At 38.9% G+C, this 14143-nt stretch overlaps 1 protein-coding gene and 1 long non-coding RNA gene across 2 annotated transcripts in view; both read left to right on the forward strand.

The window, feature by feature from the left end:
- The window catches only part of LOC124253418 (sorting nexin-27-like), a 55008-nt gene extending 47923 nt beyond the window's left edge, over positions 1–7085 (forward strand). Inside the window, 1 exon segment of the mRNA XM_046687181.1 lies at positions 208–7085. The gene's annotated coding sequence lies outside the window, so the exon portion shown is untranslated.
- Positions 7086–7886: 801 nt separating this feature from the next.
- Positions 7887–11312, forward strand: LOC124253419. The gene is made up of 2 exons (XR_006892207.1): positions 7887–8367; positions 8489–11312. It is a non-coding gene; the product is annotated as an uncharacterized LOC124253419 (long non-coding RNA).
- Positions 11313–14143: the final 2831 nt, after the last annotated feature.

A 14143-nucleotide genomic window follows, 5' to 3' on the forward strand; every position in this document is an offset into this window, starting at 1 on the left:
CCAAAAGAGTTAACTCCCTTCATTAACCTTCTGTGGTTCTTTTCCTGTGACTTCAAGAACTTTCCATACTGTATAGAGCATAATGTGATAATGTATTTAAAAGATCTTATTTTTGAAAAAGATGTCAAGTAGATTATGTTATGTTATGTAGAGTATGTTCAGTAACAAATTGAGGAAGTTATGACACATCCAAATCTCTTGTTGTAGGTGTGAATCAAAACAGAACGTGATATGAGTGTCTGATGGTGATTCAGAAGTGTTCTGTAAACCTCAACATGTGATACCTTCGACCTACATGTGATGCTTACGGGACAAGGCAGATCGGACATGCATGCCAACATCCAGCGTTTCTCTGTCTCTTTCCTTCATCTCAAGTGGATCATTTGACTCAGCCTCTCCTTCAGAACTGGGATGGCATGGATTGGGAGAGTGTCTTCAAAACCAAATTATTCTGTGACACAAGCCATGTTTAACAAATCAGGAGATAAACCCCAGCAATGAGTTCATTTTGGAACTGTTTGAAGAAGAGGTTGGCTGAAGTTTTTGTATACTTCTCATTAAAGTTAAGGACCAGTTGATTCTTCAATATCTCAATAGTTTGTCTCATGCTAAGAGAGATATGCAGGTATCTAAAGAATCCGGTCCCTTAACTATTTTTAGTAGTATATTTTGAGTTTTTTCACCATTGGGTCTGAGCTGAAATTGTTTTGTGAAGCTGATGGTGCATTGCATGCAGGGTTTGCAGTGCCTATAACAATGTGTCACTGTGCACACATGCACCTGTTGTGTGTGGTTAGTGTATGCTCTTCTTTGTTCTTTGATATGATCTCTTATTCTGCTTGCTTCGACAGTCCAAAGGATTTTGTGCTGCAGATATTAAGTTACTTGTGTTTGCTTCTGGGCAAGGGACTGGATATGGTAAGGTGGTTGTGGTATCAAGAGTGTTACACTTCTGTTGTGTTACATCTATGCACATAGCTGTCATGGCACCATCATGTATCAACCTCTCCCAAACAGGAGGGAATTATTGCTGTTGACTATCTCTTGCTAAAGTTAGCTGTCACTTGACTCTCTGTACAGAAATATTTTCACATAAAAACCTTCCCTACATTTCATTCTCAAACCATGTATAACAGTAATTGGTTTTTTTTACATTGTGGCCAACTACTTTTTGAGGAGGATGTGAAATACAATGCTGCAAGAATGCCCATCTTATGCCTTAGAGCCCTAGGTGGTACAGTGGAACCTTTCTGAACCAGACTTCAGGGGGTCTTGAAGTTGAGTCCAGTTTAAAAAAGGTCTGCTTTGCAGGAGAGAAAAGAAAAGAAAGGAAATTTTTATGAAAATATTGCACATGATAGTAAATGTGGGCCAGCGTTGACAGAAATCTGGATTAGTTACGGACTGGCTTTGATATATTCCACTGAACAGTGTACCTCTGTGGCTCCGATCCCAGGTGCAGTACTATCAGTGCAGCTGTAGGAGCACTTAATCAACATCATGTAGTGTTTATCATAACTTGATGGTATTTTTTTTTTTACGTTTACCATCAGCATTTTTCAATGTAGTTTACTGTCTCATTATTACTAATCTGTTACTGTGAGTTTTGCTGAAACATATAACATCCTTATATATTATAGAGCCTTATGTTAAAAAGACACTGCTGAACGAGGGCATATTCATATGGGTAAACAACTTCTGTATTACAAACAGGCAATGTTTTCATACAGATAAACAGTTGTTGATAAACGTGTGAGTCTACATGGAAACATTGCCTCATGTGTTGTAAAGACATTAGTATCCATTGCAACCTTGACCTTGTTCATCGCACTAACCTCTAAGTGACAATCAGAGCCGTTAAGATGTTGTTGACACTGTGTGTGGCAGTCATGCTAACAACAAGCTTTTGATTCTCTTTTTGATTTGCACATAAAATTTATGAATTGCTTTTGTAAAGTGAATATATTTATTGTTACATAATGAAAGGATGGAGACATAGAAGACCGGTTGAGATGTTGCTGTGATAAGGTGATGAGATAGCAACATTTACCTGGACATAATGTGATCACATGAGGTCACCTGTTTGTTCTGACTTACCTGGGAAGTGACGAAAGTCACCTTCTGCTCATTTTCTAGATGTGACGGTCTTGTTTAATCCGACCTAGCTTAACACTACAGAATGGTTGTAAATAATTACTAAGTTTTAGGAGTTAGATATTATTTAGTTTCCTTTTTAATGACACTAAATTTGATTTTTGTAGCATTTGGAGTTACTGTAGAGGTGAAATATTGGTGTAGTTGAAGTTCCATTGTCAGTATTTGCTGGCTTGCCTGAGACCATAATGCTCGTAGTTGTTAATTCTAGTCTGTCATGTTGAAGCGAACATCCTCAAAGTTCATACACAAACACACAGCACAGCAGCATGTGCTGGTTCCTTGTGCTGCCAACCCTGGCTATATCAAGATGGTGCCAGGCTTGATGGTAGCTGATGATCCCAACGAAATCTTTCATGCTGTATTTTCTTCTTCAGATACTTGTCTCTTATTCTGTCTGAAAACTTAACCTGTCCTTCTGTTTGTATTGTCCCATTGTCAGCACTCCACGGGGTTGCGATACTTCACTCCTCCATCACATGCCAATACTTGTATCAATCAATCTTTATTCAGAACTGAAGGCCACAGGCCCATAGTACAAGTATATACAATGTTCAAAAGCAGAGTGGATTTCCCTTCAAAATAGCATGATAGATAAACAAAGCAATATTTTCAATAAATATACTGTTAGAATTTGACAATAGTTGGATAAATTTATAATTTGACGGTTGTTTCGTATAATAATTGGGTATATATTTGCTTCTAATGTTTCTATAATAATCACAAATTAGCAGAACATGGTATTCAACTTCCAGGACGTTTAATTTACAGTATCTGCACTCAGTAGATTTCTTATGAAATTTTCCCTTATAACAACTTAAATCATAATGTACGGAATGAAACTGTGATAAGGCTATTCTTACTTTACTTACATGCCAATACAAACAGCAGATACAGGCTACAATAGTCATACATGTCTATTTATAGTCACATAATGTACTGAGGCCAACAAACCTCAAATGTGCCCACTCCTTGCATTAACGTTTTGAGAGGCCCACCTCCACCCGACACTGAAGCGATGTGTGGAGCACAGCCTGTAAGTCTGGGTCACGTGTTGCACAGTAAATATTGTCTATGTTATGCCACTTCATTCATTCCCTCTCATTGGAACCAGGCCATCATTTGATTCAATAGTTCGAAATACAAATATTCGGCAGTATGTTTTCACATTTGATGAAGGAATGTAGTATAAAGAAACCTGTGAAGTTCTGATAATTATCTTGTCCTTGAGGTGATATACCGGTATATCTGCTGTACTTAATGAACATCAGGAACGTTAACAGTATATCGACGGATTAAACAAATTTATTGGTAGCAAGGATCAGAGCAGTTTGTGAAAGTAATACCTTTACACCTTTATATGTTAGATAAGCAGGAAATAGAGAATTAAATGAAAATCTATATTTTTGTTTGTCAGTTGAACAGGGTCATTGAGATGCATGTCGTGTCTGATAATCATGAAACCATGCATTACTGTATCAGTACCAGGAAGTGGGTAGGAAGTGTGCATCCTTGGTGTTGTCAAGTGCTGTAATACACAGAAATAATGAAAACTTTCTATGTGTAGAAAGATTCAGGCAGTTGCACCATGAGTAATGTTTCAAACTGTTGCAGTGACCTTAAAAAACAGATAACAAGTTAAATACTTAAGAAATGGCATGTTTAATAAGTCGCATTGGAAGATATTTTCTTTTGTTTTTTTAAAAGTCTGCTCAAAGAGAAATTGACAATAGTGAACGAGAAATAATGTATGTGTTACGAAAGTGCAATCATGTGTTCAGCGTTGCATGGTATTACTTCCAGATGATACTAGGCAAACTGAAAAATAAAGTAAATACTGCCTTATGCTGGCAGTGGACTTTCAGCCATGTCCAGGGGTAGGCAGAATTGGTAATATTGGACCACAAATCATATGTTGGTTTTCACTAGTCTTGGACTAGTAGTGTCCATTTCTATCCTTGTTAATGAACCCTGTATATATCAGAAAGGGATTAACTTTCTCATAGTCTTTTAGCACTTTAGGTATGTATTGTTTTGATATCTATATACTCAAACCATTGTGTTTCAGTGATTTGAATGTAAGTTCATATCAAAAACTTTTGGTATGTGACCACCATTATTTGTAGGCTTGTACAGAAGGGAAGTCACTGAACTTGTTCTTTATAGTGGGATTGTGGGTACAATTTGACCTTCTTGTGGTCAGGGTGTGATGCATATTTTGATAATTCAGTGAAATATTGTATTTTTAAAGATGACATTATCTCTGCAAGGAAAAAAATCTTGTAACTGAGAATAAATTGGACAGCATATATACAATATGGAATGTGAACAGGGTGGAGAATCGACTGCAGATCCTAGAGCTCCTGCGTGTGAGTTACAAAGCGGGAATACAATAAGCCTGTGTGACTCTTCATCACAATTGTATCAAATATCATGTCTTGTACAGATTTTCTGTGAAGGATTTAAATCCAGATCCTTCAATATTTGTTGAAATATGTATATATTAGTGTCATTATAACTTAAACAGCACTGTAAACAGTATCACAGATAAACAGATTTTGTGTTTATGTCATTTGCCTGTTACCACGGCAACCCAGGCAAGATATATATGTATCATATATACTTCATCTTTGTGTTTTGTGATATACAGCTGTTCTGAATGTCTCGAGTGCTAGATGTGTACAAACATTTTATTCAAGGATGAGTGGAAGATTATTATTATCATGTTAATGCAGGTTCTGAATATACTTATATCATTGTCTTTTAAGCCATCAATGCTGCTTGCCTGGGTTTACTAATTTTGTATCATAGGTGCAATGACTTCTATTTGACTCTATGTTTGCTCGCCAGCTCTGGGTTGCTGCAGACAGATCTATCCCTTTGTCAACACCATGCAACTTTAGCTGATAAGGTTACTCTGGATTGGTATACCCTCAATGTGTACCCTGGTAACAGACAATATAGGGAGTTGTAACCAGATTTACGTTGCTGTGTCTTATTGTACCCAGACTATATCGAAGTGTACCCAATTTGAGAAATCTCATGATGCATTTTGGAAGTGCTTTAGGGAAAAGAAAAGATGGACTTTAATTGCATGTAATATTCAAAGTACATGTGACATTTGACGGAGACGTGACAGAAAACAATGGATTTTTGGTCCAGTACATGGCCCAGTAAGTATTTCATCAGTTGATAAAACGTGGTTCTGCTTTTGTATTCTGGTGCAAATCATAGCCACAGTTTATTTATTGAAGTTCATCCGTCTATTTTGGCTATCATTGATATATTTGTATTAAAGTCTGTTGTGAGATTCCAAAACTGAGTGACACTTTGCTGGTTCAATGAAAACAACACAGCAACACCTTTCTGGGTACAGTTCGGTATTCTGTTCTTTACCCTGGGAAACTGGCTAGGAGACTGATCAAGAGTGACCCTGTCAGGTTGGATAGTAATACAGCACACGGAGGTCCCATTGAAGGTTGTAATAGTTGTAAACTGGGACATATTACTACAGTCTTAGTGATGGTTTGTAGAACACAGCCCAGATTGGTTTGATCATTGGTTCTAATGGGCAAGCTTGTATATATATGCATCTTGAGACATCTTTGTGAGAGGAGATCACACTTTTTGAATTAGTGGAAATATTTTCGATCTCCAACTTCAGATTTTGATGACACTTGTTTCTTAGAAAGCATTATGCCTACAGTTGTGAAAATTTGTTTGACAAGCATGATAACATCAAGTTAGCATTGATAAAACAGCTTTACATGAAACCTTTCTATATATGCAAACCTCTTCATTCTGGTCCTCTGCATGTGTGCACATGCTGCCTGGTTTGTGGAACAGTACCACTACACACAGTATGCTATGTGCAATGTATGTACCAAGTATGTCACTTTATATTTACGCTCATACACTCAGTATTGAGATCAGCAACATTCAGCAAGCAACACTTGTCCATTCATTTAAAACAAGGAGTTGCAGAGAATGATAACCTTGTTTTCTGAGAAAACAACATAAATGTTTGGCTGCCATCCAGGAAACTTATCAAACTGTTTTCACATCTTGGTTGTGTTGTCCACTGTAAAACTGACATATATGTACCAAATGTTTACATGTTAGCATACATATTTGTAATCCTGTATGCCGGTATGCATGTCTGTCATTCCTCACCCAGCAGTTGTGTACATTTTCTGTAAGTTAGACCTGGGGCACAGGAAGAGTTGTGTCCCGGAGTCAGGGTGCTGGTTTCTTGTTTGAGTTCAATGATGTGATTCATTGTCTGTGAACACCATGACCATGTTTGTTGCTGTCAAAGTCTCACTGGTAGTATCTACATCACTTCAGGATTTCTTCCCATCAGAAGCTGTGTAGTCATGAAGGTTCAAAGCTGCATTGATCCCATCTCCCTCACTCACTCATTTTCCAGGTCTTATGGGGCATTTGGGAAGATTGAGACTTAAATCTTAATTTTTCAAAGGGAGCATTTATTTGAGTGGTAATTTATGTTTTTATGGAGTCAAATGAAGTGGTTCTAATGGTTAGCCAGCTTGGAAAAAGCAATTGTTCGTATAGTGACATTCAGAAAGCTTGATACAGGATACATCACATTTGATCATCGCACCATGGATACAAAATGCGAAACCCATTTGTTCTTTTAGTTTCCCAGCCATGCTGTTGGTGTAGCATTGCAGCAGCACTCTACTTCCACAGTAAAGTCGGACTGTAGATTCTTTCTGCTTCTTTCCCTACTTGCTCAATATATGCTAAGGTTGTTTGCTTACTTAGTTGCAGGAACTGCTCATGTACATACAGCATAGAACAGGTAGCCTAGCTTCTGTTTTTATGCACTTGTTAAAATTACATAATTTCATAAATCTGATTTGTAATTTTATGGGCATGTTTTGAATTAAAAAATATTAAGTACTCAATATTTACATTGCAGTATTCTAGGGCTAGCAGGATTTTACCTGTAGCTTTTACCATTTACGTAGAAAACATTGTCAAATTTAACAAGCAACTTGTACATACGCTTTGAAAGATGCGGGTGTCAAATGGTTTAGCCCAATCAAATCAAAAGACTTTGCACTGAATAAAAGCATTGTTGAATATTTACTCTAAATGAAAGCAGATTTCCTGGAATACAAGAGGCAGATTGTGTACATGGAATGATCCTACAGAGGATGTTGGTTAGTCTTGATCTTGTTGCTTCTGAAGAGAGGTAGAGGGGGCCCATAACCCAGCTGCAAAGAGTTCCTCCCCTCAACTGTCTGGCTCATCATCTCCAAGGTTCACCATAGGTTGCACAGAAATGGTAAACATTACAATCAGTTTGGGGGCCTTGGCAGCCCAGTCGTCTAAGGTGACACAATTCACTGTCAGATTGGCATCCCTTTGGCACACTTGAAACTTGTGATTGTTGGTTCGAATCCCGGTTCACCCTGGTTGTTTCCAGGTTTGTCAGCACCAGCCCCATGCTCATGGGTTTCACTGTAGTGGTAAAGGTCTCACGCCTGCATCACTCCTGGTTTACCACCAGAGTTAGGCTGACACACCTCGGTATAACTGGAACACTGTTTAAAATTCTAATTCCTCCTACACTGGTGTCTGAAATATTGTTCAAATGGGTGTTACAATGCACTCTACTCATTCATTTGTCTTCAGTATCAGCTTACATTGTACAGTCTCAAGGGGCGGTGGGGTAGCCTAGTGGTTAAAGTGTTGGCTTGTCACGCCAAAGACCCGGGTTCGAATCCCCACATGGGTACATTGTGTGAAGCCCATTTCTGGTGTCCCCGTGCCGTGATGTTGCTGGAATATTGCTAAAAGCGGCGTAAAACCAAACTCAGTCAGTCAGTGTACAGTCTCAAGCAAACCAAACTGTTGGATTAGTTCCACGGTACACTTTGCCTTGCAGGCATTATTGAGAGCTGGTCTCATACAGGGTGAGAAGTTTGATGATGTTGATGATGATGTTGCCTCTGTCCCTGTCCTCATGTATGCTGTGTCTGCTTGTACATCCTGCCATCGTTGGTTGTCGACATCATGTGTGCTTTGTGAAGTCGTATAATGAATATTCCCTTCATAACATAATCTTTTGTATGATGTAATCAAACAGTTGCCTCCAATACAACATAGCACAGTGTATATACATCAGCATCCAATTGACTTCAGCTGAACACCTCAACCTACAATGAACACCTCATGTTCTAGGTGAACACCTCAAGCTAGCTGTGTACACTTTAAGCTACAGGTGAACACCTCAAGCTATCATTGTACACTTTAAAGCTACAGGTGAACACCGCAAGCTATCATTGTACACTTTAAGCTACAGGTGAACACCTCAAGCTAGCAGTGTACACTTTAAGCTACAGTTGAACACCTCAAGCTAGCAGTGTACACTTTAAGCTACAGGTGAACACCTCAAGCTAGCAGTGTACACTTTAAGCTACAGGTGAACACCTCAAGCTAGCAGTGCACACTTTAAGCTACAGGTGATCACCTCAAGTTAGCAGTGCACACTTTAAGCTACAGGTGAACACCAAGAGCTATAAGTGAACACACCAAACTGTAAGTGAGCACCTCTAGCTGAAGATAAGACATTTATCAAACCAGGCTGATGTTTGTTTCTGGTCTCTAAGTGAAAGGGTATGTGATGTTACCTGTGTATTTGTTATGTTCTCCTGTAAAACTGACCATGGTATCAGAGCAAGTTGAGTCAAACTAACCCACGACCTTCATCGTGAACAGACTATGTTTTTTGTGCCACTTCCCATGTGAATACATGTCCCTATATATTCTGTCAAGCATATCAACAACAGTCAACAGTGGATATTATTCTGATGCAGTGAAATCAGGCCAGGTGGGCCTTGTTGGTCCGACAGAAATCCATGTTAAGGACTTCTGTTGGAAATGTAGGATCCCGTGTCGACATAGTGTGTATCCAGAACTGATTGTAATTAACTGAAGCTGTTTGAATATTCCATTCTGTATGGACAAATACCCGGCAACTCATATGACGATATGTTTTCTTACCTCCATTATGGTGACGACAGACAGTGTATATAGTTAATGTTACGAAGTGAAGGAGATCAAGGGAAACTCTACCTCACAGCATGCTTTGAAGCAGGAATTTTTCCATAAAGCTGTCCAGGGAATATTGCAGTTTACAATATGCAAGACAGACTTGTAATACTTCCAGTGGACAGCGATGTGGACAACGCCATAACAGTGGTGTAGTGGGCAGCATCAGCCCAGATTGTCAGTGGGTCAGTCCCAGGCCCTGTCATACAATAATGCTTTATAAGATGGTACTGCTTGTTACCGAGCCTTGTGCTTGGCATTACTGGGTTAAAACAACTGTTGTTTCGGAGTCCGTACACTGTGAGTGGGGTGTCCATGCTAAACTGTGCCATGGTATCTCAGCCTTCTGCTATGGTGCCAGATATGCACAGACACAACCATGCATGTACTTTGCCATGTAAGTGCAATACTCTTGAACAATGAAGTGATATTAAACCTCACCTTGGTGAACAATGCCTACTTGGGTGATGCAGACTTAACAGTATCAGCAGGTGGTGCATGCCAATGTCTAGTGATCTCATATCTAGAGTTATGTCCCCTATTCATGCCAGGATCTTGCAACATGGTTCCATCCCCAACCGAAATTGCAAACCATGGTCGTGGGCACCATACCCTTGTTTGTGGATTTCACCAATTCTCTTTGACCTCTATCTCATTAGGCCTCCTCTGCCAGTAACCCTGCTGAGAGGCAAATACTCTTCAAGGCTATAGTATCTGTGCAGTTCATCTGCTTCATGGGTACATACAAGGCTTGGGTATTTCAGACAGAGTGCTGAAACACTAACTGTCTCTTCTAGCATGGAGAACACTGTGACAAGCCTCATAAGTTCACTCAGGTCAGATCAATGTAGCAGATCAGAATATCTTGCCAAGATTACAAACAGTGAGCTTCAAAGAACACAGGCAGCTCATTTGGAAACAGCTGAACAGAACTATCTGGTAAATGCCACTTGAGGCTTGGGCATTATCCTTCACATGTCGGGGCAGTGGGGTAGCCTAGTGGTTAAGGCGTTTGCTCGCCACGGCGAGGACCTGGGTTCAAATCCTTTCTGGTGTCCCCCGCTGTGATATTGCTGGAATATGGCTAAAAAAAAAAAAAGACGGCGTAAAACTAAACTCACTCACTTTCACTCTTCACACATGTACATTGAGAATGATGAAGCCATCATTTACCACTGATCCCTGAAAGCTTCAATATCCCTGAGTATCCTATACACGTGTATTATCAACCTATGAATGTATAGAATTTGCCATCACACACGACCGTGACAGATGCAGGCCTACTGTTGACAGGTCATGTGACTGTTTCCCGGTCTCCTTCACATGCTTTCGTGGCCATCATTTCAGAATTGAGCTTTAACACTAACCGTCACATACTTCGCTCAATACATGCTTGTCTAGATATATTTGTTTGTTGTTGCACATAGCATTTACATTCAGATCATTTTAATAATCTTTTAGGAATTGTTTTCTTCAATAGGATATTGCATTTTTCACAAAATTATCTTTATCCAACTTTGTAAAGCTTTGGAAGCAATTTACATGTCTTGCATTGAAGGAAAGCCTTCACAACAGTTGTCAGACATACACGTCTACAATGTGGTCATTGTTAATTTGTATATAAATCAACTTGAAACTGAAACAAGGCTTGACCAGCATTGTAATGGTTTTTTTCTATATCTGCCACATGTTTTTTTGTTTCTTTTAGCAAAATTAAAATTAAAATAATATTGTTTTCATTCCTGCTCTTATGACTCTTATTTAAGGAAGTGCAACATTTTTCTGCACTGAATATAGTTTCTGTCCAGTAAGGATTCCTTCAGTTTGCATTACATTTAATGATCCTTATATGTTGAGGCCATGTTCCCAGGTGGGGATACTACAAAACAACAGGGCACCTGTAACTGCGTCAAGTGGAAGACACAACCAGTTGTCGCTCGATTTGTGAAGGCTAGAACATGATGTCACTTCCACATCATTTAGTTGTTGCGTTAAAAATATGTTGTTATGAAATTTAAATTTATGTTGATATTCTACTGAATTACAGAATAAAGAACTGTACCTAATATGAAAAACGTGTTTGTCATTTCTTTCCCTGACAGTGATCAGGTGGATAGTAAGTCTGCCTGGAGAGCAGTAAGTTTGGGGATTAACATCCAGCTATGATGCACCAAAAGAAGTTAAAACATGGTACATGGCATTAAGAGAATGAAACAAGAACTGGTAGGCTCAGAGTCCGTATACTGTATCCAGATGGCTTATTCCTATTACACTGTCATGTTACAGCTAGCGCTGTGAAAGTGACGTGTTCTGACCAGTACCAACAGACACGCACGTACACACACACTTCGCCTGAACTTCTTGATCAGGGACCCGTGAAGGTCCGGGTTAGAATTGAACTTCAGTAACCCATGCTTGTCATCAGAGGTGACTAACGGGATCGGGGGGTCAGGCTCGCTGACTGGGTTGACACATGTCATCGTATCCCAATTGTGTAGATCGATGTTCATGCTGTTGATCCCTGGATTGTCTGCTCCAGACTCGATTATTTACAGACCGCCATATAGCTGGAATATTGCTGAGTGCGGCGTAAAACTAAACTCACTCACTCACTCTTGATCAGGGACTGAGCTGATGCAAAGATGAAAATTGCAGTGCCCTGGATAACTTACCACCTGTGCCCCCAAATAGCCTGATGCATTTGAGGAGTGACTGAAAAGTTCTGTCCCTAACCATGATGCTGATTTTGCTTGATTGTTTTAACAAAATCCCATCTGTCAATTACACTGGGTTGCCTAGATCCCACTGGTGTAGAAGATCACAAAAACAGACACTTGATAGTTCTACACTTTTAATAAAGATAAGCTGTATTTGAAAATGGTGCAAACGATAACACCTGACAAGTATAGGATATAAAAATAGAACATTATTCCTCTTCAAATATCATACCTGCATTAACACCAGTCAAGTAACTCTCATTAGCAAATAATAATTCTAGTTAATCAAATAACAATCAAAACTGTAAACAGTGAAACCTTGCTAATCAGGACAATAGCCAGTGAAATCACCTGAGTAACACATTTCCAGATTATTGGATCATGGGTGTAGACTGAAGCTGCCATGAATACATTGTCATTTCCAACCAGACCATTACCAGATTTTCTAAGAGGATCTTAACCCCCGTACTTAAACTGGGACTTACAACAATCAAAACAGTAATATGCAGAAAGGCACCCAGCAGATGAATGAGTCAAGATTAATGAGCTTTCACTGTACAGATAAAGTACACTTTTTCATGTTTTTCTCACACAAACAGTAACTTCTGGATATAACAAACAAGTGTATATACTGGGCCTCTGATGTAATCTTCATTCCCCTCACACAACGGAGATGATGATAGTGGACATATACTGGACAAAAATAGTTAGGGATATATGTAAATTTTGAAATTATGAATAATGATGTATTTATTCATTGACACATTGGTAAAATATCAATCATAAACATACCAATATCCCTAACTTATTTTGTCCAGTATATATAACAGTTGTCCTATACTGACCAGAACAAAGTAGGACATTACTACTGTTACCCATATAAGGTAAATCCATTTACATGTTTAAGACAACATTAACAGTATACGGATTTGAAACAAGTTTATTTTCCCCACTTGCATATGTCGTACAACATTCTTGTACAAAACTGAGGAAAAATTCTTGTTTCTGAACAGTTTTCAACACTTGGAGTTCTCATTCAGTGTTGACAAAACAAATGCTGTAAGGTGCACTTAATATAGCTACAAGATGTACCAGAATGTTGTTTGTTTAATGCCTCTTTTCAGTCACTAATCGTACACGATCGTCACCTGTACTAGTGTCTGGACCAGACAAACCAATGATTGATATAATGTGCAGCGTCAGTTCGACACACCATCAACCAAGGCATTGTCTATCCGATCTGCTTATACACACACTTCCCAGGTAACTACAGACTGACGGTATACTTAGAGGTGAAGGCCAAGTTTGGATGGTTATCCAGTGGTTTTAGAATCCTCTTGGGCATTTGCATAGAATGTAGTATATACCTGTGATATATATGAGAAATATAACACTGATATACTATATATACTTGTGATATATGAGAAATATAACACTTATATGTTATATACATATACTTGTGATCAGTGTATGAAATAAGGCCCAGTCCATGTTTTCTGACGGACAGTCTAAATTTACAGCTAGCCAACCCGATGGTCTGGTAAGAACTTTAGATGTTCCATATATCTGAGTAAATTCAGCATATCTTGGTGTCTGGTCTGGTTAAATCTATTTTGGGCTGGTAACATTTTGAAGTTACCAGCTCCGATGTCTGGCTGTGTTTTTGGCTTATTTCATACACTGCTTGTGATATATGAGAAATATAGCGCTGATATATGATATTGTCATGGAATGGTTGAAGTGAACACACACCTCATACTTCAAGGCCAATAGACGTTGCAAGTATTTTGAGGGCACACATATTTTCTTTATGTCAGAAATGGTCAAGAAAAATATTGTTTTAAACACTTTTCAGGTCAGGCCAATTCTCTACTTTATCAATGAATGTACCCTAAATTTTCAAAAAATTGAATCGGCTCAAGTTATTCTTATCACAAGTTTCACAACTAATTTTTATATGTCCCCTCTGCCTTTACAGCTGTTTCCCGTGATATATTACTTGTGTGGTCCCTGAACGGACGAAGACACGTTGTCATGCTGTCGGTCACGCTGATGGAGCTGACGAAGCACAGGTTCCTGATGGAGGTGGACTAACAATGGCAACACACAAACATCAGTACATAATTGTGACACTGCAGATCTCTGGAGTTACGTAATGTCTTTATATTAGATTCCATATACAGTGATTA

The sequence above is a fragment of the Haliotis rubra genome, unplaced genomic scaffold, assembly GCF_003918875.1.
Source record: "Haliotis rubra isolate DU_JTF1 unplaced genomic scaffold, ASM391887v1 Scf54, whole genome shotgun sequence".
Classification (NCBI taxonomy): Eukaryota; Metazoa; Mollusca; class Gastropoda; order Lepetellida; family Haliotidae; genus Haliotis; species Haliotis rubra.